The sequence below is a fragment of the Salvelinus alpinus genome, chromosome 5 (assembly GCF_045679555.1).
Source record: "Salvelinus alpinus chromosome 5, SLU_Salpinus.1, whole genome shotgun sequence".
NCBI classification, from domain to species: Eukaryota; Metazoa; Chordata; class Actinopteri; order Salmoniformes; family Salmonidae; genus Salvelinus; species Salvelinus alpinus.
Window position 1 is genome coordinate 57,509,856 of NC_092090.1, and position 27,189 is coordinate 57,537,044.

The 27,189-nt window shown below is 42.3% G+C and overlaps 1 protein-coding gene across 1 annotated transcript in view; it reads right to left on the minus strand.

The window, feature by feature from the left end:
* LOC139576376 (retinol dehydrogenase 14) overlaps positions 1-27,189 on the minus strand; it is a 183,784-nt gene that overhangs the window by 36,835 nt on the left and 119,760 nt on the right. The window lies entirely within an intron of this gene.

The window sequence follows — 27,189 nt, forward strand, 5'->3', positions numbered from 1 at the left end:
AATTTCTGAGTCTGGTAACTCAAACTTATCCTCTGCAGCAGAGGTAACTCTGGGTCTTCCTTTCCTGCGGCGGTCCTCATGACAGACAGTTTCATCATAGTGCTTGATGGTTTTTGCAACTGCACTTGAAGAAGCTTTCAAAGTTCTTGACATTTTCCTGACCTTCATGTCTTAAAGTAATGATGGCCTGTCATTTCTCTTTGCTTATTTGAGCTGTTCTTGCCATAATATGGACTTGGTATTTTACCAAATAGGGCTATCTTCTGTATACCACCCCTACCTTGTCACAGAACAACTGATTGGCTCGAACGCATTAAGAAGGAAAGAAATCCCACAAATTAACTTTTAACAAGGCACACCTCACAATTGAAATGCATTCCACCTTATGAAGCTGGTTGATAGAATGCCAAGCGTGCGCAAAGCTGTCATCAAGGCAAAGGGTGGCTACTTTGAAGAATCTCAAAAATATAATGTATTTTGGTGTGTTGTTTCCTAGTTTTGATGTCTTCACTATTATTCTACAATGTAGAAAATAGTAAAAAAAATAATGAAAACCCCTTGAATGAGTAGGTGTGACCAAACTTTCGACTGCTGCTGTAGGTCGTTATGGGAAACACGAGGAGATGCAAATAGAGTATGTCCAAAAATGGCAACAGCAAACATAGTCCCCTATGAGTGATGCGGAGCCCCAATTGGGCCAATCAAGGTCATTTATGCCTTAAATGCCAGATCTCTATGTCAAGACACATCATTCACCCAAGTTTAGTCAAAATCGTGCCAGTGCTGTCTGAGATATCGTGTGTGACTAATAGATGGACAGACAGATTCACAGTCCCCTCCCTGATTTCATTGTGAGGGACAACAATCACAGTATGGTTACCCTGGAATTGTTTGATATTGAGATAAAAATGGCTGAATTGGACTGCACGCAATTCTACACATTCGGTCATGGGGCGGAGAGAAAACGTTACAATTTTATAGGACATTTCCTGCAATTCATCCCATTTTGCCATAGGGTGGAGAGACATTTTTGCAATTTTAAAGCTAATGTCCTGGAATTCTAAACATTTTGTAGTGACTTATGCCATGTTAACATGATATCTGAGTTAGAAACCAAATCAATGTCGGGGCGCCATGGATTTCAGGGCCCCTGGGCACGTGCCCTGCGTGCCCCGGTCGGTATTCGGCCATGATTACTACAAGTTTAGATATCTGGCTCGACTAACTACCGATCTAAAAATTGTTAGCAGACATGGCTAATTGAATGACTGTCAGTGACTGGAATAACAACAGAAAAACTGCTGATGCATAATAACATTTTGGAAATTGCACCTGGTGTATTCTACTATTATTACTCTCAATAGTAAGTTGAGATCCCGACTGAGTCCCCCCCCACCCAAAAGAAAACGTCCAGGGGCCCGAAGCGACCACTTATGTCACTTAGGCCTGGAACCGGCCCTGGCGGTCAGCAAGATGCGTGGTCAAATTATGAGAACATCGGTAACCTGCACATCATTAGAAGTGCCAAGTGTGCTTGATAAATAGTGAAACTCAGCACAAATAATGACAATAAACTCAGCATTATAATGACATTATAATGAATATAAGTGTCGATTTGACAACAGTTAAAAATAGTCAATTGTTTTCAGCTCGTGCTCACATGGTGTTCGTCTTCACACAATGGTATCAGTTGGAGCATGTACATGTCACATAAACAAGGAAAGCTGGTGACTGCGTTGCTGATGTTGTTTTTTGCTTGAGATTATTAAATAAAGATGTTTTATTTTCACATACACCAGATAGGTGCAGTGAAATGTGTTGTTTTACAGGGTCAGCCATAGTGCCTTGCTCAAAAGGCACATTGACAGATGTAGGGCCTGCTCTCTCAGTGATGACATTTTGTGCTGATAATCGGCCAGTAGCATTTTCACCAGTTGTTCTATCCAAACGGTGCCGTCCCTTCCTCTCTCCTGTCTCACCGTTTCATTTGGTGGTGGTGTGAATACCTGCTCAGTGCGCACCGTTCTGGCTTTTTTGCGCTTAGGCCTGGAGGTGCTCAGAATCCAATAATTATTTTTTCATTCAGATGTTGAAGCAATGCTAATGTCTTGATCTTCTTGCCATTGTAAATTATGCACACTCTCACTGTGTACTCCAAGTAGGCCAGTGTAGACTGATAAGACTGCTTGTTTCCGGTGGACTGATATAGGGTACCTACCATTTTGAGATTATAATTAGAATAGATCAATACAATAGAATGGCCCCCCCTGTTCTTCATTCACAATTGGTGATAACCCACTGTGCACACACTGGTTGAATTAACATTGTTTCCACGTGATTTCAATAAAATGTAATAGACATTGAATTGTCGTCCACTCGCTCATCAACTCACCCATTTCCCCCTTTCTCTCCCATCATACTTTACTTAATTTATCTGTTATTATACAAAGAGTGTACAAAACATTAGGAACACCTGCTTTTTCCATGACAGACTGACCAGGTGTATCCAGGTGAAAGCTATGATCCCTTATTGATGTTACCTGTTAAATCCACTTCAATCAGTGTAGATGAAGGGGAGGAGACAGGTTAAAGAAGGATTTTAAGCCTTGAGACAATTGAGACATGGATTGTGTGTGTGCCATTCAGAGTGTGAATGGCCAAGAACAAATATTTAAGTGTCTTTAAACGGGGTATGATAGTAGGTGCCAGGCGCACCAGTTTGAGTATGTCAAGAACTGCACCGCTGCTGGCTTTTTCACGCTCAACAGTTTCCTGTGTGTACCATGAATGTTCCACCACCCAAAGGACATCCAGCCAACTTGACACAACTGTGGGAAGCGTTGGAGTCAACATAGGCGTCAACATAGGCCAGCATCCCTGTGGAATGCTTCCGACACCTTGTAGGCCATGCCCTGATGAATTGAGGCTGTTCTGAGGGCAAAGGGGGGTGCAACACAATATTAGGAAGATGTTCCTAATGCAAAAATGCCCTCCTAAAAGTTATAACACCAGTTCTGTTAGTGATATAAAGATTCTAACGAGAGTGTGTTTTATAGACTTATTTCGGAAAAGTCAAGGACGCAGGGGGGCTTTAAAAATCATGAACAGTCCAAATGACTGCTTTAGCAGTTCTTTGTTGGGTTTTATAGTGAAGACATTCTGTAACTGTAAAAATGTATTAACTTTTAATGAATGAAACCCGTCATGATGTTTTCTGATACAAACAAATCACTTGAAAAAGTAGGTTACCTTTGCACGTTCCTTCAAAATAATTCCAGCATCCGAACAGAGCACTGTGCACCCGCCAACTTTCCTTCAAGTCGCAACTATCTCACAATAGAAAGCATCTGAATGAGTGAAACAGCGCCCCCTCTGTGTAACTATATGTATGCCATACTGTTTTGGTCCAGACAGCGTCAGATAGATGGGTTACACAAACTGAGACAGAGTGGAGCTGTTTCGTTCGCTCTGCTGATTTATCTGAGATTGATGCTTCTTTCTTTGTGTCTCCGTCAAAATAAATTATCAATATAAAAATATTTTTACGGTTGGGTTGTCCAGGCCCCCTAAGGCCCGCCCATAACGCCGTCCCTGTGCTAACTGGGAAGTGTTTGTTCTAGAACGTTATGTATAGCTATGTCCCTTATCGACTGAGGTCAATGAATGAAGCTACAGCAGCCACGGTGATAATGGCTGTTTTTGCTGTTCTCCAAAAAGCATTTTAAAGCTTTTAAATTGTGTAGAAATGCAGTAAATCAGCTTCAACTTTCAAAAAATTCCTTGGATGGGAAAACAAGTCCTTGGAGGGGGAGTTACCACCGAACATGTATCGAACTTGAATATGGAGCAATATGGATCACTTCAAAATGATTTGAATAAATTAGGGCAGATAGAAATTAACAATTTAAACAATTATTCAATACAATGCATTGTAGTTTAAATGTTCAACGCTATTTGTGATACAATCTGAATTTTCATGGCCACACATGACTGATTTCTGTTCCCTCCTTGGCCACCCCATTTCAAAAATCCTAGAAACACTCCTGGCAGTCAGTCTCAGCCTTGGGTGAGAGCAGTTCCACTGACTGTGTTTTGTTGTAGTGCTCTAACATGGCCAGGAGACAGCAATGTTTTCCTGGATAAATTCCTATCTGTCTGGTGGAGAAGCAAGTTAATAAGTCCACTTATCTCATTTTACCCCCTGAAGGCTACAACTGCTCAGTCCCTCATCTGTTCCATACTCAGACTATAGTGTCAGTCTTTATCTCCATCCTCTTTTCATTAGTCCTCTAGCAGAGACTTCCTCTTGACAGGTGTCTGGTCATGCTGGATGTGGATAGATTTCATATCAGATCTGGACCGGGTCACAGCTGGATAGAATAGAACAGAACCTGATTTCATCTTCCTGGTCATGCATTGTAGTTATGCATTGCTAAGTGGACCTATGAGTCTTATAATGTGATTCATGCCTAGTTTCAATTTGAGAACATGACTTTAAATAGAATCATGAATAAACCTGTAGGAAACGTTATGCTGAAGTACTGAAATTCCCACAGAAGAATTTTGTTTCTTAACGTTCTCTGAACTATTTGAGAACATTCCCAATGTCAAACCAGTTGAAGAACGTTCCTAGAACATTAAAAATATTTATATTAAATGTAAGTTTGAGCTTTTAGAAAATGTCCTGTAAAGTAATGAAATACCAAGAAAATATTTTTTTTTTAGGTCAAGTTCCTTAAATGTGCTGAGGATGTTCCAAAACCAACCCAGCTAGCACATTTGGTTCCTTGGAAGTTGTGGAAACGTTTTTGGTTTCCCAATGGTTCTGGGAACAAAACCATAAGTTTCCTGATCGGTAAAACAGATAATTTAAAAAAAACATTCTCAGAACTGATGTGAAATTTGTCTGTTCTGGGAACGTACATTTCTTAGGTTGTAGGGAGGTTCTGAGAATGTTTTACTATGGTTCCCTGAAAGTTTTCCTGGGAGGTTTTATCTTTCATGTCTGTGACTATCATTACATGTGAAGACTGTATATTATCAAAAATTCTCTGTGTAATTTAATTACACGATTAAACTAATCATGTAACTTTAATTAACTAGGAAGTCGGGGCACCGGAAAAATGTGTTTTTCACACACACTCATGAAATACATAGTTACATTTCTTCCCAAATGAGCGGCGTTGTAGCACTAAGTGATGGTTGTATGGGGACTTTGTTTATGGCTCTATCACTTCCTAAGTGTCAAAGGAACTGAAACAAAAAGGAATGAAAGCATAAACAAAATATATACAAAATATATTTATCACACCAAAATCATCTAATTGGACTGTATTCTATATACGTCCAACGTCCTGGCAAAATAACCCTATCATGGCATTGTCTAATGTCATATCTAGGGCGTTCCTAATTTGCGGTGTGTTGCTTAGGGCACTATCTGAAGTTGATTACTACATGATAAGTCTACAGCTGTAAGCCCCCAGCTTCGGGCAGTCTACAGGGATGACCTATGGACCCCTGTGGAGAAACTGGTGAGTACTGCAGCTGTAGAGTCAAAAGGCCTAAGTAACTTTTCAACTTTACTAAGGCTGGTATTTTGTTCAGATCCTCAAGCATAAATCCTTATTAAATGTTTCGCTGTACGTGTGTTTGTGCTTACACCAGCGCACATACCATGGGAAAGAAACCAAGTATCCGGGTAGGCTGAAATGTGTTCAGAATGAGTCTGATGTCATCAGATAATTTCCAGATCGATGCCTGGAGGTCAGTAAGAATTGATGTCGACCTCAAGACATTTGTTAAGGGGACCTGTAGTAGTTTTACTACACGTCAATGTGTCTTACACCATTGTAGTGGTGGTAGGTATGAAGGAGTCTATTTCATAGCTATGTCATCCACAGAGGAGCTAACCTCACGACGGAAGTACTCTCTAAGCACTGAACCAGTCGTATGCGGTGTGATCATGGTTCATGACTTCTAATAACTTTCCTCCTGAATGGAGGGTTCTATTTATTAGTGGCATGTGTGTTAACCATCAGAAGAGTTTTCTGGAGATTCCCTTACACGTGTTGCAATCTGGGTGACTACTAACTCCTCTGTTATCAATAGCAATTTGACTTGTGAGGTCTCTAACCTTCTTACTGATTGTGGCTGGACTGACTGTGCTGGCATTGGTACTGGTACTCAAGGGGACCAGTTGTCCTACCGATTTATTCTGAAATGTTATTCTACTGGAATACATGATTAGAGCATTTTACTAGTTGTATTGTATTTGAACCTACACATGGCAAGGAATGACTATTTTTGCCATTTGTTTTGGAGGTGGAACGTCTACTGGACTTCTTTTACGACCAGTTTGGTACACCTCTGTAATATCTTAGATGTGTTCTAAGATTATCCCCGTCTAGGGAACTGTCTGCTCCTCACTGTTCTCATAGGGAAGTTTACAACTAGATTAGCTTTCTCCTCTGGCGGCCTCGTACGGTGTTGCATGTAGTCTCGACCCCCCCATTGGCCTCGATGAGGCTCATCATGGGTCTGGGCTACTATTCCCCCCTTTGTGTCTCGGGACCCGCCCACCAGCGGTTGTTGTTGGTATCCAAGGTACAAACGAAAAGATTGTACCCGATGTACGAGTTGTCAGCGGCCGTGTTGTTATGAGAATGGCTGTAACCTTTTCACCAAATCTCCTGGTGTTTGTGCTTCAAAACACTCAGTGGCTGTTGAGGCCTGTCAGCCACCACAGCGTCCGCGTGTGGCAACCTCTTCAGTATCTGCGAACTGAGAAGAGGATATCTGTCTGTGAAATAGCAAAGTGTTTCACCAGTGGGAGTCATTAGTGTCATTGTAAGGGGTGACAGTCCCCCACAAAGTGGAAGATGTATCATCGGAAGCAGAGTACACTGCGCATCTATGTTTTTCTTGCTGAGACGGCCGCAGTGCTTGCGGAAGTGTCCGAAGGGCAAGAGAAGTTCTCAACTACCGTAATGCACGACTTCAAGGAGGAGGGAAGTTGCTCATTCACAGAGACTGCTGGCTCGAAATCATGAACATTTATGGTCAATCAGGTTTGCTGATGGAATGTGTCGAGAATTCGTAATATCTCCTTGGATCGGATTCTGCACGACGAGGATTCAAAACGTATTTTTCCCAAGGGGTGCTTTTGACAGATAGCCCTCATGAATGACTGTGTTGCAGCTAGCGTTAGGAGAAGACAGTGTGGTCAGTGGAGAAGGAACTGTGACCTGTGACCATACATGGTTGGTTTTCCAATCCATCAGTGGGAGTAACCGATCCATCAAGTCTGCTGCGAGTTGCAGGCGTTCAGATTCAAGGCTGGTAACATACACAGGATGAACGAGCGGTACGTCCTGGAAGTGTAGTTTCAGCATGACTCTCAATGTGAGAGGCGGGGTAGTCTGAGTGAAACCTTGAAGCTAGTGTCGCATCGTTCCACTTTTAACCAACGTTTAGTTGGCTTCAAAACCCTTTTGAGATCATCAAACAATGTTTGAGAGATGAGCGATATTGTCGCGCCCGAATCCATTAGCCCATGACAAGTTAAGCAGTCCTCCAGGACTGTTTCCAGGTATGGCCGTTTAGAGTTGCATTAGGTGGACATATTCCCCATAAAGTGGAGTGGTCATTTCGCAATGACGTGATGTGCCATTTCTGTTCAAGGTGAAAACAGATGGACTTTTCTGATTTTGAGTGGGCTTTGTTTTCGCGAAGCTTTTGATCTGTTTCTTCTGAACCTTTGTATCAGAGTCTATAGACAAAGCCTGTGGGCTTGTTTCTTGATCGAGCGGGCCCTGGATAGGATCTCGAGTGAGAGCGGGAGAAATATGATTTTTAACTTCCTTGCAAGGGTGTTAATTCCTGCGGACCTGGTGTCCGGCAACTCCCCGTATAGTCCTTGTGACTTATCTTTTACCCTTTTCTCAAATGTTTCTTGCTTTAGTTCTTCACATAGTGGAACCACTAGAGAACATTGGTCTACGTTTTGATTGTCCTTGAACCCTTGGTTACCCTTGTGCTCTGTCACTTTGTGTGAGTTGGGTGCAGGAACATAGCGAACAGGTCGATTGTAGCGGTAGTTGTTTCGATGGCGACGTACTTTACAGTTATTTAGACCGCGGTGGTTATTGGATGCATGGTTTTGTGGTAGAAACCGTTGTTGTGAGTCATCTTTCAACACTCCAATACCTGATAATGCACCCTCTAACTGGAGTGAGTGCTCCTGGTCAAACTTCAAAACCGAGTTGTCAGGGCTCTTAGCGTGGCGAGCTTTTGATGCCTCAAAAGCTGTGCTTGCAAGCTCTCTGAGTTGTAAGATAGGCAAGCCAACGTGGGCTGTAGGGCCCAAGTAGGTAATGAAGGTGGGATACATGTTCGACAGAAACATTTGTTTGAATGGTAACAGCTCTTCCATTCTTGTTTCAGTGAGTAGTCCAAAGTAAGCTGAACAAAGCCTATGATAGTAAGATTGTGGGTGTTCATTCCAAGCTTGTTTGACAGTGTTAGCCAGTGAGCTATTGTTTGTGAGTTGCAGAACCACTGAATTCAAATTTCAAAGCTGTGGCAAGTTTAGCGTAGTCATTTTGCACGTGTTGCTGTTGTAGACCAATTAACCGCATCATGTGTCTTTTTGATGTTTGCTTCAACAGGTAAACCCTGACAGAACCCGTAGCGTTCGGGTAGCCATTCGATGCATCCTCTATGTCAGCTAGGAACGTCTCAGTATCGTTTGGCTGACCTGGAATGGGGTCAAAGGTGGGGACATTTTTGAAGAGTTTGTCAAGGCTTGCGTGCCAAGCAGGTGGAGAGGGTTGACTTCATCCTGTGGGGAAATTGGGGCCGAAAGGCCAAGAGGAGAAGCCAAGCTTTGGCTTTGTTGGGGAAGAGGCGCCATATTACTCAGTGCCGAATGGCCAAGAGGAGAAGACTGGAGGACACATGAGGGAGGCAAAGTCTGAAACCTTCTATCGTCTTCATTCCTTTGAGTACCGGGCTCCGGTTGCTTGGTTGGGTAGTCACACTGTAGCACGCGACCATTCTGGAATTCCACCAGATTGTACCTAAGGGTGGTATATTATGTTGGAGATTTTCCAGTCATCGGATGATTTTCAGTAACATATACTGTTCTCTTTGAAGTAGAAAGAATTATCAATATAAGCTTAAATATTAGACATATGTAAGCAGAATGAAGGCTAAACCTATGTGAGTGTCCAAGCTAGATCAACATCGAATTGACCATTGGACATGTAAAGAACAGAACGTAAGCAGAATCTGTGTAGATGAGGCAAGGTAAACTAACAAGACGTGACTGGTCTGGGCCATATCTGATCTTGTGAAGGCTACTGGACACGCACACAAGTTAAGCATACATTGATAATGTAGGTCTGAACTTGTAAAGACCTTTGGACAAGAACATTAGGTAAGGGGTATGCATGTCACGCCACCAATAGAATCTATGCCCCAATATCTGAGCCAATAAGAGAATGGAAACTATGTAACAAAGCAAATGGGGTGATGACGTTATGTAAAGGTAAAAATGTATAAAAGCCAAGCACTAAGAATGAGAAGGCAGTACTTCCATGGAGGTGCTCGGCTTTGTTGCACTCTGCAATTAAAGTCGAATTGAATTCACAATCTCCAGTATCTGAGTAGTATTTGATTTAATATTTTCCACAACATCTGCTGCATTGCAGAGTCCACTTGAGTGCTTAGAGTACTGATTTGACACATAAGTGTCACACTTGCTCCTTTCTGTCTCAAACTTATCTGTCATGGTTTGCAGATAGAAGTCTTGAGTACGGTGCGAGAGATTCAGTGATGAGATTTTCTCCCTTTCCTTAGAAATCAATATTTCCATCTTCATCACTTGAGTTCTCTCATCATTCATTAGGTCGGCAACTTCAATGAGTTCTGCTGATTTGTTATCCAACTTAGTCATTGTGTCCGTTAACTGATCGTCTTTGGTCTGCAGCATTTGGAGTAGAACATTGTTACTTTGAGTAACGTTCAACAAAACTGCCTGCATGTTATCAAATTGCACGTTCCTGTTTGTAGATAACTCAACAGATTTATCTAGTTTGGAGTGGACTACATCGTATTTAGTTTTGGCTAAATCGAGTTGTTCCTGTAGAAAACTATTTTGTTGATTTGCACTAGTGCTTGTTCATCGTCATAAGTATTTGCAGTTACTTTTAATTGTTCAGATTTCAAATGCAGTTCCTCAGTTAGCAGAATGCATTCATTTCCTGCTTTTGTCAATAGTTGCTCGGTTCTTTGTACTTGTCCCATCATGTCAGCCAAGTCTTGCATGTGCTTCTGCTGAGCACTGTGGTACTGGACTGATGCCAATCTTTGATGGTGATACATAAGGGCTAAAGTGGAGAGGACCATTACAAAGCCTGCATTCAATGGTTGATTTTGGAGAGCGTTCTCAATTTTTTCTGTTTTTCCGCTAATGGCATAATTGTTTTTTTTTTATCGCTGCTGAGGTCAGAAATCAATCCATTTATGGTTGAGGGTTCACTAATTAGCATTATTAAAACATATATTAAAAAAATTCATATTTTTCAAAAGTTTGGTTTTGGAATATGTTGGAAGCTGCGAAGACGATTTTAATCTATTTATAGACATTAACTTCTTACGGCTGAGATCGACTTGACAACAGCCAGTGAAAGTGCAGGGCGCCAAAATCAAACAACAGAAATCTCATAATTAAAATTCCTCAAACATACAAGTATTTTACACCATTTTAAAGATAAACTTGTTGTTAATCCCACCATAGTGTCCGATTTCAAAAAGGCTTTACGACGAAAGCACACCATCTGATTATGTTAGGTCAGTACCTAGTCACAGAAAAGCACAGCCATTTTTCCAGCCAAAGAGAGGAGTCACAAAAGCAGAAATAGAGATAAAATGAATCACTAACCTTTGATGATCTTCATCAGATGACACTCATAGGACTTCATGTTACACAATACATGTATGTTTTGTTCGATAAAGTTCATATTTATATCCAAATATCTTAGTTTACATTGGCGCGTTATGTTCAGTAATGTTTTGCCTCAAACATCCGGTGATTTTGCAGAGAGCCACATCAATTTACAGAAATACTCATAATAGACATTGATAAGATACAAGTGTTTTACATGGAACTTTAGATAAACTTCTCCTTAACTTCTTTGGGGTAGGGGGCAGTATTTTCACGTCCGGATGAAAAGCGTGCCCAGAGTAAACTGCCTGCTGCTCTGGCCCAGATGCTAGGATATGCATATTATCAGTAGATTTGGATAGAAAACACTCTGAAGTTTCTAAAACTGTTTGAATGATGTTTACTCTGGGCACCTTATTCATCCAAGCTACTCAATACTGCCCCCAGCCATAAGAAGTTAAAAAGTAAATGGGACCTGGCTGCATAGGGTGAGATGGATAGTGCACCTGCAAACAACAAAGAACATTAAGATAAATTACAATTAATTGTCTCACCCCTGTCAGTCTGTCTTTACACCACTCAATGAAAGGTATTTGCCTGCCTCCCATATATATATTTTTATGTATATTTTTGTGTGTATATCTATCCATCTATTGTCCTTAATCAGTGTAAAGGAGGAAATGTGGCTTCAAAGCTGTAATAAATCCTGATGTCTTTGCTTGCTGGTTCAGTAGGAGCCCCCCAGAGACAGCTGAAGGTCTTGACAGGTGGTCTTGCAGTCATCAACCATCTTCTGGTAGACAGACCGCTCACTCTGAACAAGCAGGAGATGCTACTCTTGCATCTTTAGCTTGGCTGACTTTAACAGCTTCTGGCAGATTGGCAGATCTGAAGACCTGATAGTTGTTCCTCTGGCACTGCCAGCACAGGTCTGTCCTCGGCTTAGTGCTTGAGATGTGGGGCAGCAATTTTCTCCACAGATTCCTGAAGGAAGACAGTGCCAAACATGCTGGAGGTCAATTAAATAATCAAAATGTGTTTATGCTTTACATACCAAGTGTTGTCATCGATTCCTTGTAAAGACGCCACATTTTGAGACATGGGATGGCAGCAGCTTTCCACCAAAGTGTTTGTGTCCCGGGTGGCGTCCTGGTAATACTATTGCATTATCCTCTGTGTAGTTGTTGATGAAGATCACCACTCGCTGCAAGTCCTCATACTTCAGGTGTAACCTGTGCTTGCTTGGGCCAGCTCTCTTTTTGATGGGAGGCATTAGAACATTCTCCTTGTATAACTGGTGGAGGAGAGTCAGGCGTGTTCTATTGATGCTGAAAGACAAATTCCAGATACTAACATTACACACTTCATACACATAAGTTAATGTTACCTAGCAAGCCAGCCATCTAATGTAACGGTAGTCATATTCCTCCTCCTCGGACGAGGAGAGGCGAGAAGGATCGGACCAATACGCGGAGTGGTTAGTGCTCATGATGATTTAATAAAACGAAACTGAACACTGAAAATACAAAAACAAATAAACGAAGAGCAGAAAACCGATACAGTACCGTGTGGTGAAAAACTCAAACACGGAAACAAACACCCACAAAAAACACGTGAAACCCAGTCTGCCTAAGTATGATTCTCAATCAGGGACAACGATTGACAGCTGCCTCTGATTGAGAATCATACCAGGCCGAACACAAAAATCCCAACATAGAAAATCAACCATAGACAAACCCACCCAACTCACGCCCTGACCAACTAAAATAAATACAAGACAAAGGAAAACAGGTCAGGAACGTGACATCTAACCCCTGTTAATGTTAGCTAGCTAACAGCAAGCTTTAACTTGGGGTCTTTTGTTTAGACATGTAACATTAACTTTAGCTAGCTTGGCACGATCGTCCTCCAGAAAGTAGTCCATCACAACTTTTTCCCACTGACCTTTGTCGATAGCGCCTGATAAATTCAGGGCAGCAATGTTATTGAGAGCAGAAGCAACATATTGCAGTTATCCATGGCTAATGCTATAGCTTTAAAAAAAAACTGCAGTAGAAAGGATTATCTACGCATTACGAGCAGCTCATTTTATAGACACAAGATGCTACACCGCAGACCAATCCAAACTCGTCTCTTGGCATGTCCAGCCCATTCATTATCTCAGCCAATCATGGCAGGCGGGAAGGTTGCTTACTTTTTCTGTGGCTGAACCAACTAGGCTCGTAATTTAACAATTGTATTCACACTTACAGATGGCATACAAGTTTGATATTAAGGCACATGAAAGTTCACATGTTCGAGAATGTATTTCTGCCCCCAAATAATGCATGGCCAATTAATGGGAGTGGCCAACACACCTGAACGCACTTAACAAGATAATGTTTTGTTGACGCTGAGAATGTAATGTACATGTTTTTAAATGACATTCTTTGAACGTTTAGGCATTAGGTTTAAGAGGACTTAATGTAATGTGCATCCTAAATGGCACCCTATTCCATATGTAGTGCAATACTTTTGACCTGGGCCCATAATGTGCTATATAGTGGGAATAGGGTGCCATTTGGGACACATCCATAGTCTGATGACACATTTTAATGTACTTCTGTATGGGAGACGATAGTAACAAAGAGGAAGGGGTCGTTTTTCAAAAGAAAGAAAGCAAGTCTTCATAACTTAAAAAGTTGCTTGGGAGATAGAATGTATAATGTTCAAGTTGTGTAATTGACTAACTGGGCCGGGGCAAGTCACGCTCAGCTCTCCTGGAAAACAATTTCCGAGCTGGCAGAGGAATAGATGCATACAAATCAAACACTTTCTGTGTTTGGGATAATGGTGTGATGATTTTAGAGTTCCCAGAGAGGAGGAAGAGAGGAGGAGAAGGTGATTAAAAGAGAAGTGACAGCAGCAGAGGACAGAGGAAGAGAAGGCAGAGTGATGCTGACTGAAAAATGCAGAGGAGATAAAACAATGAATAAAAGTCTCACTCATTTTATATCCTGAGTCTCAATGGAAACAGTGCAGAGAGAGAGAGAGAGAGAGACCCTCAGCTCACATGGTTCAAAATACATACCTGGAGGTGACAGCATTCCCTCCCCCTTTGTTCCAAGATGGCATAGCAGTCAGACGTCTTTTGTCCTCGTCTTGTCGTGTCCCATGTATATATATATTTACATCTTTCATATATTTTCTTTTCCAAAAACTCAACTTCAAAACACTCTCCTGCAACCCGCCTCACCAATTAAAAAAAAAAAAGAAGTATTATTTACCTCAAATCTGAAATCCACAATAGAAGCTAGACAGAAGCTAGCCAGAAGCTAGCCAGAAGCTAACCAGTTTACTGGCTAACGTTAGTATTCAGCTAACCACGGTTTGTGGTCATCAGCTATCCTTTAGCTCGAAAAGCTATCGGCAGTTTTGTACAACGCGACTCAGACCAGAACATACCGGACCTATTTTTCTCTCGATATCCCCGGATTTCAACCGCAAGCTCTGGACATTTACAACAGGATCTCGCAGCTAGCCAGCTGCTATCCGTGTGACTATTGGCTTACGTCGATCCCGGAGCAAACATTAATTATTCCGGAGCTAGCCAGCTGAAAAGTTCCATCAGCCACTCCTGGGCTACAATCACCTATCCGGACCCGTTTTATCTGCCCGAGGGAGTTATCCAACTTGCCCCTCCGTCGCGACGTTACCTGAACGCCTATCTGCGGCCCGCTAATCGTTAGCTGTCTTATCGGCTGCTATCTGAATAGGTCTATCGGACAATTTCTCTTGGGTAACTATAACTATATCTATTTTGCCAATTGGATTGATCCCCCCTACCACACGGAACCCCACTAATCTACCGTCAAACGCATGAGGTGGCTTAAAACAGACCCCTATGCTAGCTTGCTACCGATGGCCCGGCTAGCTGTCTGAATCGCCGTTACCCCAACCAACCTCACTACTCACTGGACCCTTATGATCACTCGACTAAGCATGCCTCTCCTTAATGTCAATATGCCTTGTCCATTGCTGTTCTGGTTAGTGTTTATTGGCTTATTTCACTGTAGAGCCTCTAGCCCTGCTCATTATACCTTATCCAACCTTTCAGTTCCACCACCCACACATGCAATGACATCACCTGGTTTCAATGATGTTTCTAGAGACAATTTCTCTCTCATCATCACTCAATACCTAGGTTTACCTCCACTGTATTCACATCCTACCATACCTTTGTCTGTACATTATACCTTGAAGCTATTTTATCGTCCCCAGAAACCTCCTTTTACTCTCTGTTCTAGACGTTCTAGACGACCAATTCTCATAGCTTTTAGCCGTACCCTTATCCTACTCCTCCTCCTCTGTTCCTCTGGTGATGTAGAGGTGAATCCAGGCCCTGCAGTGCCTAGTTCCACTCCTATTCCCCAGGCGCTCTCTTTTGATGACTTCTGTAACCGTAATAGCCTTGGTTTCATGCATGTTAACATTAGAAGCCTCCTCCCTGAGTTTGTTTTATTCACTGCTTTAATACACTCTGCCAACCCGGATGTTCTAGCCGTGTTCTGAAATCTCCATTCCTAACTACAACATTTTCAGACAAGATAGAACGGCCAAAGGGGGTGGTGTTGCAATCTACTGCAAAGATAGCCTGCAGAGTTCTGTCCTACTATCCAGGTCTGTACCCAAGCAATTTGAATCCACCTCTCTAAAAACAAGTCTCTAACCGTTGCCGCCTGCTATAGACCACCCTCTGCCCCCAGCTGTGCTCTGGACACCATATGTGAACTGATTGCCCCCCAACTATTATCTTCAGAGCTCGTGCTACTAGGCGACCTAAACTGGAACATGCTTAACACCTCAGCCATCCTACAATCTAAGCTTGATGCCCTCAATCTCACACAAATTATCAATGAACCTACCAGGTACCACCCCAAAGCCGTAAACACGGGCACCCTCATAGATATCATCCTAACCAACTTGCCCACTAAATACACCTCTGCTGTTTTCAACCAAGATCTCAGCGATCACTGCCTCATTGCCTGCATCCATAATGGGTCAGCGGTCAAATGACCTCCACTCATCACTGTCAAACGCTCCCTGAAACACTTCAGCGAGCAGGCCTTTCTAATCGACCTTGCCGGGGTATCCTGGAAGGATATTGATCCTCATCCCGAGGATGCCTGGTTATTGTTTTTAAATGCCTTTCTCACCATCTTAAATAAGCATGCCCCATTCAAGAAATTTAGAACCAGGAACAGATATAGCCCTTGGTTCTCTACAGACCTGACTGCCACATCCTATGGCGTTCTGCATTAGCATCGAACAGCCCCCGTGATATGCAACTTTTCAGGGAAGCCAGAAACCAATATACAGTACACAGGCAGTTAGAAAAGCCAAGGCTAGCTTTTTCAAGCTGAAATTTGCTTCCTGCAACACAAACTTAAAAAAGTTCTGGGACACTAAAGTCCATGGAGAATAAGAACACCTCCTCCCAGCTGCCCACTGCACTGAGGACAGGAAACACTGTCACCACCGATAAATCCACTATAATTGAGAATTTCAATAAGCATTTTTCTACGGCTGGCCATGCTTTCCACCTGGCTACCCCTACCCCGGTCAACAGCAACTCGCCCAAGCCTTCCCCATTTCTCCTTCTCCCAAATCCAGTCAGCTGATGTTCTGAAAGAGCTGCAAAATCTGGACCCCTACAAATCAGCCGGGCTAGACAGTCTGGACCCTTTCTTTCTAAAATTATCTGCCGAAATTGTTGCAACCCCTATTACTACCCTGCTCAACCTCTCTTTCGTGTCGTCTGAGATTCCCAAAGATTGGAAAGCAGCTGCGGTCATCCCCCTCTTCAAAAGGGGGGACACTCTTGACCCAAACTGCTACAGACCTATATCTATCCTACCCTGCCTTTCTAAGGTCTTCGAAAGCCAAGTCAACAAACAGATTACCGACCATTTCGAATCCCACCATACCATCTCCGCTATGCAGTCTGGTTTCAGAGCTGGTCATGGGTGCACCTCAGCCACGCTCAAGGTCCTAAACGATATCCTAACCGCCATCGATAAGAAACAATATTGTGCAGCCGTATTCATTGACCTGGCCAAGGCTTTCGACTCTGTCAATCACCACATCCTCATCGGCAGACTCAATAGCCTTGGTTTCTCAAATGATTGCCTCGCCTGGTTCACCAACTACTTCTCTGATAGAGTTCAGTGTGTCAAATCGGAGGGCCTGTTGTCCAGGCCTCTGGCAGTCTCTATGGGGGTGCCACAGGGTTCAATTCTTGGACCGACTCTCTTCTCTGTATACATCAATGATGTCGCTCTTGCTGCTAGTGAGTCTCTGAGCCACCTCTACGCAGACGACACCATTCTGTATACTTCTGGACCTCTTAAATACAAGTAAAACTAAATGCATGCTCTTCAACCGATTGCTGCCTGCACCTGCCCGCCCATCCAACATCACTACTCTGGACGGTTCTGACTTAGAATATGTGGACAACTACAAATACCTAGGTGTCTGGTTAGACTGTAAACTCTCCTTCCAGACTCACATCAAACATCTCCAATCCAAAGTTAAATCTAGAATTGGCTTCCTATTTCGCAACAAAGCATCCTTCACTCATGCTGCCAAACATACCCTTGTAAAACTGACTATCCTACCAATCCTCGACTTCGGCGATGTCATTTACAAAATAGCCTCCAATACCCTACTCAATAAATTGGATGCAGTCTATCACAGTGCCATCCGTTTTGTCACCAAAGCCCCATACACTACCCACCACTGCGACCTGTACGCTCTCGTTGGCTGGCCCTCGCTTCATACTCGTCGCCAAACCCACTGGCTCCAGGTCATCTACAAGACCCTGCTAGGTAAAGTCCCCCCTCATCTCAGCTCGCTGGTCACCATAGCATCACCCACCTGTAGCACGCGCTCCAGCAGGTATATCTCTCTGGCCACCCCCAAAACCAATTCTTCCTTTGGCCGCCTCTCCTTACAGTTCTCTGCTGCCAATGACTGGAATGAACTACAAAAATCTCTGAAACTGGAAACACTTATCTCCCTCACTAGCTTTAAGCACCAGCTGTCAGAGCAGCTCACAGATTACTGCACCTGTACATAGCCCATCTATAATTTAGCCCAAACAACTACCTCTCCCTCTACTGTGTTTATTTATTTATTTTGCTCCTTTGCACCCCATTATTTCTATCTCTACTTTGCACATTCTTCCACTGCAAATCTACCATTCCAGTGTTTTACTTGCTATATTGTATTTACTTCACCACCATGGCCTTTTTTTGCCTTTACCTCCCTTATCTCACCTCATTTGCTCACATTGTATATAGACTTATTTTTCTACTGTATTAATGACTGTATGTTTGTTTTACTCCATGTGTAACTCTGTGTTGTTGTATGTGTCGAACTGCTTTGCATTATCTTGGCCAGGTCGCAATTGTAAATGAGAACTTGTTCTCAACTTGCCTACCTGGTTAAATAAAGGTGAAATAAAAATAAATAAATATGCCCCCCTAGACACAACTACAACAACATAACCAACAAAAACAGGTCACAATACCTGCAGCTCTGTCTCACGCTGGGTATGTACATAGTCAATGGTAGGCTTCGAGGGGACTCCAGTAGTTACACCTACAGCTCATCTCTTGGCAGTAGTACTGTAGATTAGTTTATCACTGAACTCAACCCAGAGTCTCTCAGAGCGTTCACAGTCAGGCCATTAACACCTCTATCAGATCACAGCAAAATCACAGTCTACTTGAGGCATCAAAGCCAAAGAAACGGAATAATATTAAGAAATGCTATTGATGGAAGGAAAGTAGTGTGGAAACCTACCAAAAAACAATTAGGCAATAGCAAATACAATCCCTTTTAGACAACTTCCTGGACAAAACATTTCACTGTAATATTGAAGGTGTAAACGTGGCAGAAGAAAACCTAAACAGTATATTTGACATATCAGCTTCCCTATCAAATCAAAAAAATTCAAGCAGGCAACCTAAGAAAACGATCAACAATGACCAATGGTTTGATGAAGAATAGAAAATACAAACCCTCCAACCCCAAAAGGCCTGTGGTGTTGATGGTATGTTAAATGAAATGATAAAATATACAGACCACAAATTACAATTGGCTATACTTAAACTCTTTAACATTATCCTCAGCTCTGGCATCTTCACCAATATTTGGAACCAAGGACTGATCACCCCAATCCACAAAAGGGGAGACAAATTTGACCCCAAAAACTACCGTGGGATATGCATCAACAGCAACCTTGGGAAAATCCTCTGCATTATCATTAACAGCAGCAGTATGTATTCTTTTGACACTGTGTTAACAACCCTCCAGGCGAGCTTCAATGCCATACAACTCTCCTTCCGTGGCCTCCAATTGCTCTTAAATACAAGTAAAACTAAATGCATGCTCTTCAACCGATCCCTGCCTGCACCTGCCCGCCTGTCCAACATCACTACTCTGGACGGCTCTGACTTAGAATATGTGGACAACTACAAATACCTAGGTGTCTGGTTAGACTGTAAACTCTCCTTCCAGACTCACATCAAACATCTCCAATCCAAAGTCAAATCTAGAATTGGCTTCCTATTCCGCAACAAAGCATCCTTTACTCATGCTGCCAAACATACCCTTGTAAAACTGACCATCCTACCAATCCTCGACTTCGGTGATGTCATTTACAAAATAGCCTCCAAAACCCTACTCAATAAATTGGATGCAGTCTATCACAGTGCCATCCGTTTTGTCACCAAAGCCCCATATACTACCCACCACTGCGACCTGTACACTCTCGTTGGCTGGCCCTCGCTTCATACTCGTCGCCAAACCCACTGGTTCAAGGTCATCTACAAGACCCTGCTAGGTAAAGTCCCCCCTTATCTCAGCTCGCTGGTCACCATAGCAGCACCTACCTGTAGCACGCGCTCCAGCAGGTATATCTCTCTAGTCACCCCCAAAACCAATTCTTCCTTTGGACGCCTCTCCTTCCAGTTCTCTGCTGCCAATGACTGGAACGAACTACAAAAATCTCTGAAACTGGAAACACTTATCTCCCTCACTAGCTTTAAGCACCAGCTGTCAGAGCAGCTCATAGATTACTGCACCTGTACATAGCCCATCTATAATTTAGCCCAAACAACTACCTCTTTACCTACTGTATTTATTTATTTATTTATTTTGCTCCTTTGCACCCCATTATTTCTGTCTCTACTTTGCGCTTTCTTCCACTGCAAACCAACCATTCCAGTGTTTTTATTTTTTATTTTACTTGCTGTGTTGTATTCACTATATATTTGTTTGCCTTCACCTCCCTTATCTCACCTCACTTGCTCACATTGTATATAGACTTATTTTTTTCACTGTATTATTGACTATATGTTTGTTTTACTCCATGTGTAACTATGTGTTGTTGTATGTGTCGAACTGCTTTGCTTTATCTTGGCCAGGTCGCAATTGTAAATGAGAACGTGTTCTCAATTTGCCTACCTGGTTAAATAAAGGTTAAATAAATAAATGCTACACAAATTGATGGAACGCGATGTTGGGGGAAAAACATACAACATCAAATCCATCTACACAAGTATACGGTTAAAATTGGCAAAAAACACATTTCTTTCCACAGTGCCGTGGGGTGAGACTGGGATTCGACTTGAGCCCCACCCTCTTCAACATACAGTATTCAGTGCATTCAGAAAACATTCAGACCCCTTGACTTTTTCCACATTTTGTTATGTTACAGCTTTATTCTAAATTTGAAAAATAAAAAATTCTTCATCAATCTACACACAATACCCCATAATGACAGAGCGAAAACAGGTTTTTAGAAATGTTTGCAAATGTATTCAAAATAAAAAACAGAAATACCTTATTTACATAAGTATTCAGACCATTTTCTATGAGACTCGAAATTGAGCTCAGGTGCATCCTGTTTCCAGTGATCATCCTTGAGATGCTTCTACAACTTGATTGGAGTCATCCTGTGGTAAATTCAATGGATTGGACATGATTTGGAAAGGCAAACACCTGTCTATATAAGGTTCCACAGTTGACAGTGCATGTCAGAACAAAGACCAAGCCATGAGGTTGAAGGAATTCCTCTGTGGAGATTGGAGAACCTTCCAGAAGGACAACCATCTCTGCAGCACTCCACCAATCAGGCGTTTATGGTAGAGTGGCCAGACGGAAGCCACTCCTCAGTAAAAGGCACATGACAGCCTGCTTGGTGTTTGCCAAAAGGCACCTAAAGGACTCTCAGACCATGAGAAGCAAGATTCTCGGGTCTTAGGAGACCAAGATTGAACTCTTTGGCCTGAATGCCAAGCGTCATGTCTGGAGGATACCTGGCACCATCCCTACGGTGAAGCATGTTTGTGGCGGCATCATGCTATGTGGATATTTTTCAGCTGCAGGGACTGGGAGACTAGTATGGATCAAGGAAAAGATGAACAAAGCAAAGTACAGAGAGAGCCGTGATGAAAACCTGCTCCAGAGCGCTCAAGACATCAGACTGGGGTGAAGGTTCACCTTCCAACAGGACAATGACCCTAAGCACACAGCCAAGACAATGCATGAGTGACTTCGGGACAAGTCTCTGAATGTCCTTGAGTTGCCCAGCCAGAGTCCGGACTTGAACCAGAACGAACATCTCTAGAGAGACCTGAAAATTAATTGTACATTTAAAAAAAAAAAATGTCAACCTGTTTTTGCTTTGCCATTATGGGGTATTATGTGTAGCTTGATGAGGGAAAAAAACGATATAATACATTTTTGAATAAGGCTGTAATGTAACAAAATGGATGAGCCGTTGTTGCTCCTAGACGTGTCCACTTCACAATATCAGCAGTTACAGTTGACCGGGGCAGCTCTAGCATGGCAGAAATTTGCCACGTTGAAAGTCACTGAGCTCTTCAGTAAGGCCATTCTACTGTCAAGGTCTGTCTATGGAGATTTTATGGCTTTGTGCTTGATTGTATTCACCTGTCAGCAACGGGTGTGGCTGAAATAGCCAAATCCACTCATTTGTGTGGTGTCCACATTCTTTTTCATATACAGTTGAAGTCAGAAGTTTACATACACTTAGGTTGGAGTCATTAAAACTCGTTTTTCAACCACTCCACAAATTTCTTGTTAACAAACTATAGTTTTGGCAAGTCGGTTAGGACATCTACTCTGTGCATGACACAAGTCATTTTTCCAACAATTGTTTACAGACAGATTATTTCACTTATATTTTCCTGTCTCACAATTCCAGTGGGTCAGAAGTTTACATACACTAAGTTGACTGTGCCTTTAAACAGCTTGGAAAATTCCAGTAAATTATGTCATGGCTTTAGAAGCTTCTGATAGGCTAATTTACATAATTTGAGTCAATTGGAGGTGTACCTGTGGATGTATTTCAAGGCCTACCTTCAAACTCAGTGCCTCTTTGCATGACATCATGGGAAAATCAAAATAAATCTCCCAAGACCTCAGAAAAAAATGGTGGACCTCCAGAAGTCTGCTTCATCCTTGGGAGCAATTTCCAAACCCGTTGAAGGTACCACGTTCATCTGTACAAACAATAGTACGCAAGTATAAACACCATTGTAACGCCCGTCGGAAGAAGTGTACCAAGGTGCAGCATGGTACGTGTTTATGATTCTTTATTTACTCAGAACACCAAAGAAAACAACAAAAGAATAACGTCACGTTCTGTAGGCTTCACAGAGCTAACAAAAAACAACATCCCACAAAACTAAGGTGGCAAAACAGGCTGCCTAAGTATGATTCCCAATCAGAGACAACGATAGACAGCTGTCCCTGATTGAGAACCATACCCGGCCAAAACATAGAAATAAAGAACATAGAGTTTCCCACCCGAGTCACACCCTGACCAACCAAACATAGAGAATAAAAAGATCTCTACGGTCAGGGCGTGACAGCCGTCATACTGCTCAGGAAGGAGACGCGTTCTGTGTCCTAGAGATGAACGTATTTTGGTGTGAAAGTGCAAATCAATCCCAGAACAACAGCAAAGGACATGGTGAAGATGCTGGAGGAAACAGGTACAAAAGTATTTAACCAGGTAGGCTAGTTGAGAGCAAGTTCTCATTTACAACTGCGACCTGGCCAAGATAAAGCAAAGCAGTTCGACACATACAACGACACAGAGTTACACATGGAATAAACAAACAGACACTCAATAATACAGTAGAAAAAGTCTATATCCTGTATCTATAAAGTATCTATATCCACAGTAAAACGAGTCCTATATTGACATAATCTGAAAGGCCGCTCAGCAAGGAAGAAGCCACTGCTCCAAAACCGCCATAAAAAAGCCAGACTACGGTTTGCAACTGCACATGAGGACAAAGATTTTACTTTTTGGAGAAATGTCCTCTGGTCTGATGAAACAAAAATAGAATTGTTTGGCCATAATGACCATCGTTATGTTTGGAGAAAAAAGGGGGAGGCTTGCAAGCCGAAGAACACCATCCCAACCGTGAAGCACGGAGGTGGCAGCAACATGTTGTGGGGGTGCTTTGCTGCTGGAGGGACTGGTGCACTTCACAAAATATGAGGTTATACTTTATTCATGGCAGTGAGTATAAAAACGACACAACGGATCTGTAGATTCAGAGGTGAACAAATCTATTTATGTTAACCATTGTTTCCATATTTCTTACCACAATCGGGTTGCATTGATCTATGTTTTCACTAACTGTCCCTGGGACATCCACCTAGTCAAAATATAAAACCCAGTGGTTTAACCTGCTCATCAGCTCAGTGTTCCACTTAATGTAAACAGGTTAAGGGTTTAGATGACCTTACCCTCTTAAAAGAAAACAACCTTCAATCTAACTGTTGCACCATTCTCGGGAGGAGTAAAAAACAAGATAGCTGCTGAAATCTTATCAGCCAGATAGGCACATTACCTTACAGCATGTTAATAACATTTCACAGGGAAGAGATAGAGAACACGTTATGACAGTTTCACGCCAAACTTGCTAAGATTGAGATTGTTGCAAGGTTAGCCCAAGCTACAATCTCGTCTCTCCTCATTTTTTAGGGCACAGCTCTGTCTCTAGAAGCCTTGCCTTTCCAAATCATAATTATAATTATTGATATATTATCCATCCCAAATTTAGAATGACAGTCCTTATCAGGGTAAGACCCAGAAGGTAAGACCCAGATGCAGACACGTCGAATTAACAATGGTTTAATAATCCAACAGGGGCAGGCAATAGACAGGTCAAGGCAGGCATGGGTCAGTAAACCAGAGGTGGGGCAAAGGTACAGGTCGGCAGGCAGGGTCAGGGGCAGGCAGAATGGTCAGGCAGGCGGGCTCAGAGTCACGACAGGCAAGGGTCAAAACCAGGAGGGCGAGAAAAAGGGAGACTGGGAAAAGCAGGAGTTGAGAAAAAAAACGCTGGTTGACTTGACAAACTGGCAACAGACAAACAGAGAACACAGGTATAAATACACAGGGGATAATGAGGAAGATGGGCAACACCTGGAGGGGGGTGGAGACAATCACAAAGACAGGTGAAATAGATCAGGGTGTGACAGTCCTTAGTGCATCACATTGGTTCTATCACTTTAATTTAAGACCCTTTCTTTTCTCATCGCGTGTGGTAATGACAGATTGGTATTTCAATGCATTCTTAGTCTAAATTACTAAATGTTTGCGATCTGCAGACCTCCACAATCAACCTGATACTTCAAATAAACTATTTTAGACAAGCCTAAATCAATTACGGGCACGGTTGACCACCCCCTTCCACGGCGCTCATTCTTCCTCCTGGCGTCTCATGTTCTTCTTCAGATAGTGTTTCAGTTTGTCCTTTTAATGGCACATGTTCAAAGTGGACGGCCCTTGATAATGTCTCTCACCTGAGCCGCCACTGTCCTTTACAGTCCATTATGTCTTTGTCCATTTTCCTACCACTACACCAGCAGCATGAGAGGAGTTGGTTTGGATCTCTCTCCATGCTCACTCCACATGCACCCCATGTTGCACTCCGTGAGAGAAAAAGCATGAGATAAATGGCAGTTGATAGCTTCGACTGCTGTGTACAGATTGCTGGCTCGGACTCAGGTCTCACGGTAGAAGTGAAGTTGTGTGAAGGACCCTACTGAAGGCCATTCTCGTACTTTTTAACCAATTTCAAGTGGTTAGAGGGGGTGTTGAGGTTCATCGGCCAAATTATCTTCCATGCATCTAGATACCATCTCAGCCATTACCTCAAGAGAGGACAGACCAGAACAACAGTTTAGTTTAGGATAACAATACACAGTTGAAACCCCCCCCCCCCCCCCTCCCCAAATTGGCTTATACTCCCCTATCATCTTGGCGATCTCACTGCTGCGTTACAGGTCAGGGAGACAGATGGCTAATCCTTAGGGAGGAATCACGACCATCCAGCAGACCCAATCTGGTGAAACTTGTTATGGAAGCAGGACAAAAACAAAGGAAAGAAAAGAAAACAACCACAGCAATACACATCTATCACTCGAGGTGGTGAAAACTTACATTCATTTGAAGTAACTGTCATAAATTACCAGCATCTTTTTCTCTTTTACAGGCAGGCATGTGAATAAAATCAATTCATATATTTACCAAAGGGCCACAGGGGACCAGTAATTCCCCCTTTGGATACATGACTCACATCGTGATTCATGCGACCAAAGAAAAAAAAACAACACTGCCTGTTAAATCAAAAATAAACAAATTATAATAAATCAAATATAATTATCTATTGATAACTCCATAAGGAAGGAATGTATCCCATAAGGTAATGGTAAAATAGACTAGAGACAGCTCTCTCTCTCTCTCTCTGTCCTTCTCGTGGTCTGAATCACACATAGGACTATTGAGAAATTATAAACTTATTCTTAATTATTTGTTTTTACATAGCCCATAAAAAAACAATGTCTCCTGTCTGCCTAGTAAGGGTGATCAGGCCTCACGAGGAAGTCAGAACAGAGGTCAGAGGTCAGTCAGCCCTATTAAGTGAGTGTTTGTTTTCCCTTACCTCAGACATTATTTAAAGATATTTTAAACATTTTGTATATCAGGTTTACATTTGGGTTTTTCAGTGCATTTCTTCTAATCAAGAGAATTTATATGTGTGCAACCAAAACTCTGGCAATATAAACTTTTATTTGTGTACAGCATCCTTTCTAACCCGTGAAAAACCAAACACTTCTAAATCAAACAGAGTATTAATATGGATCCCTTCACGCGCCAATCCCTTTAGCGGGATCGATTTGACAACATCCAGTGAAATTTCAGAGCGCCAAATTCAAACTACAGGAATATCAATATTCAACATTCACGAAAATATGAGTGTAATACATCAAAATAAAGCTTACCTTCTTGTTAATCCAGCCGCTGTGTCAGATTTCAAAAAGGCTTTACGGCGAAAGCACACCATGCGATTATCTGAGGACAGCGCCCCGCATACAAACACATGAAAATTATTTTTCAACCAGGCAGGTGTGACACAAATGTCAGAAATAACGATATAATAAATGCCTTACCTTTGAAGATCTTCTTTTTGCAATCCCAGATGTCTCAGTGACACAATGAATGGTCGTTTTGTTTGATAAATTCCTTCTTTATATCCCCAAAATGTCAATTTATTTGGCGCGTTTGATTCAGAAATACACCGGTTCCAACTCGCCAAACATGACTACAAAGTATCTAATAAGTTACCTGTAAACTTGGTCCAAACATTTCAAACAACGTTCCTAATCCAACCTCAGGTATCATAAAATGTAAATTTAAGACGGGACAAACTGTTTCTAATACCGGATAAAAACAATGTGAAGCACGTTCCTGTTCATGCGCGCCAAAATAGTAGGGACATTCAGAGTGACCCATGGAATGAATAGCCCTACTTCTTTTTTTCTCAAAAGAAAAACATTGACCAATTTCTAAAGACTGTCGATATCTAGTGGAAGCCATAGGAACTGCAACCAGGTTTGTCATAAATCAGGTTTCCCATAGAAAACCGTCGGGAAATCCTATGACCTAAAAATTTTTCTCCCTGGATGGTTTGTCCTCGGGGTTTCGCCTGCCAAATCAGTTCTGTTATACTCACAGACATTTTATTAACAGTTCTAGAAGCTTTAGAGTGTTTCCTATCCAAATCTACCAATTATATGCATATCCTAGCTTCTGGGCCTGAGTAACAGACAGTTTACTTAGGGCACGCTTTTCATCCGGACGTCAAAAT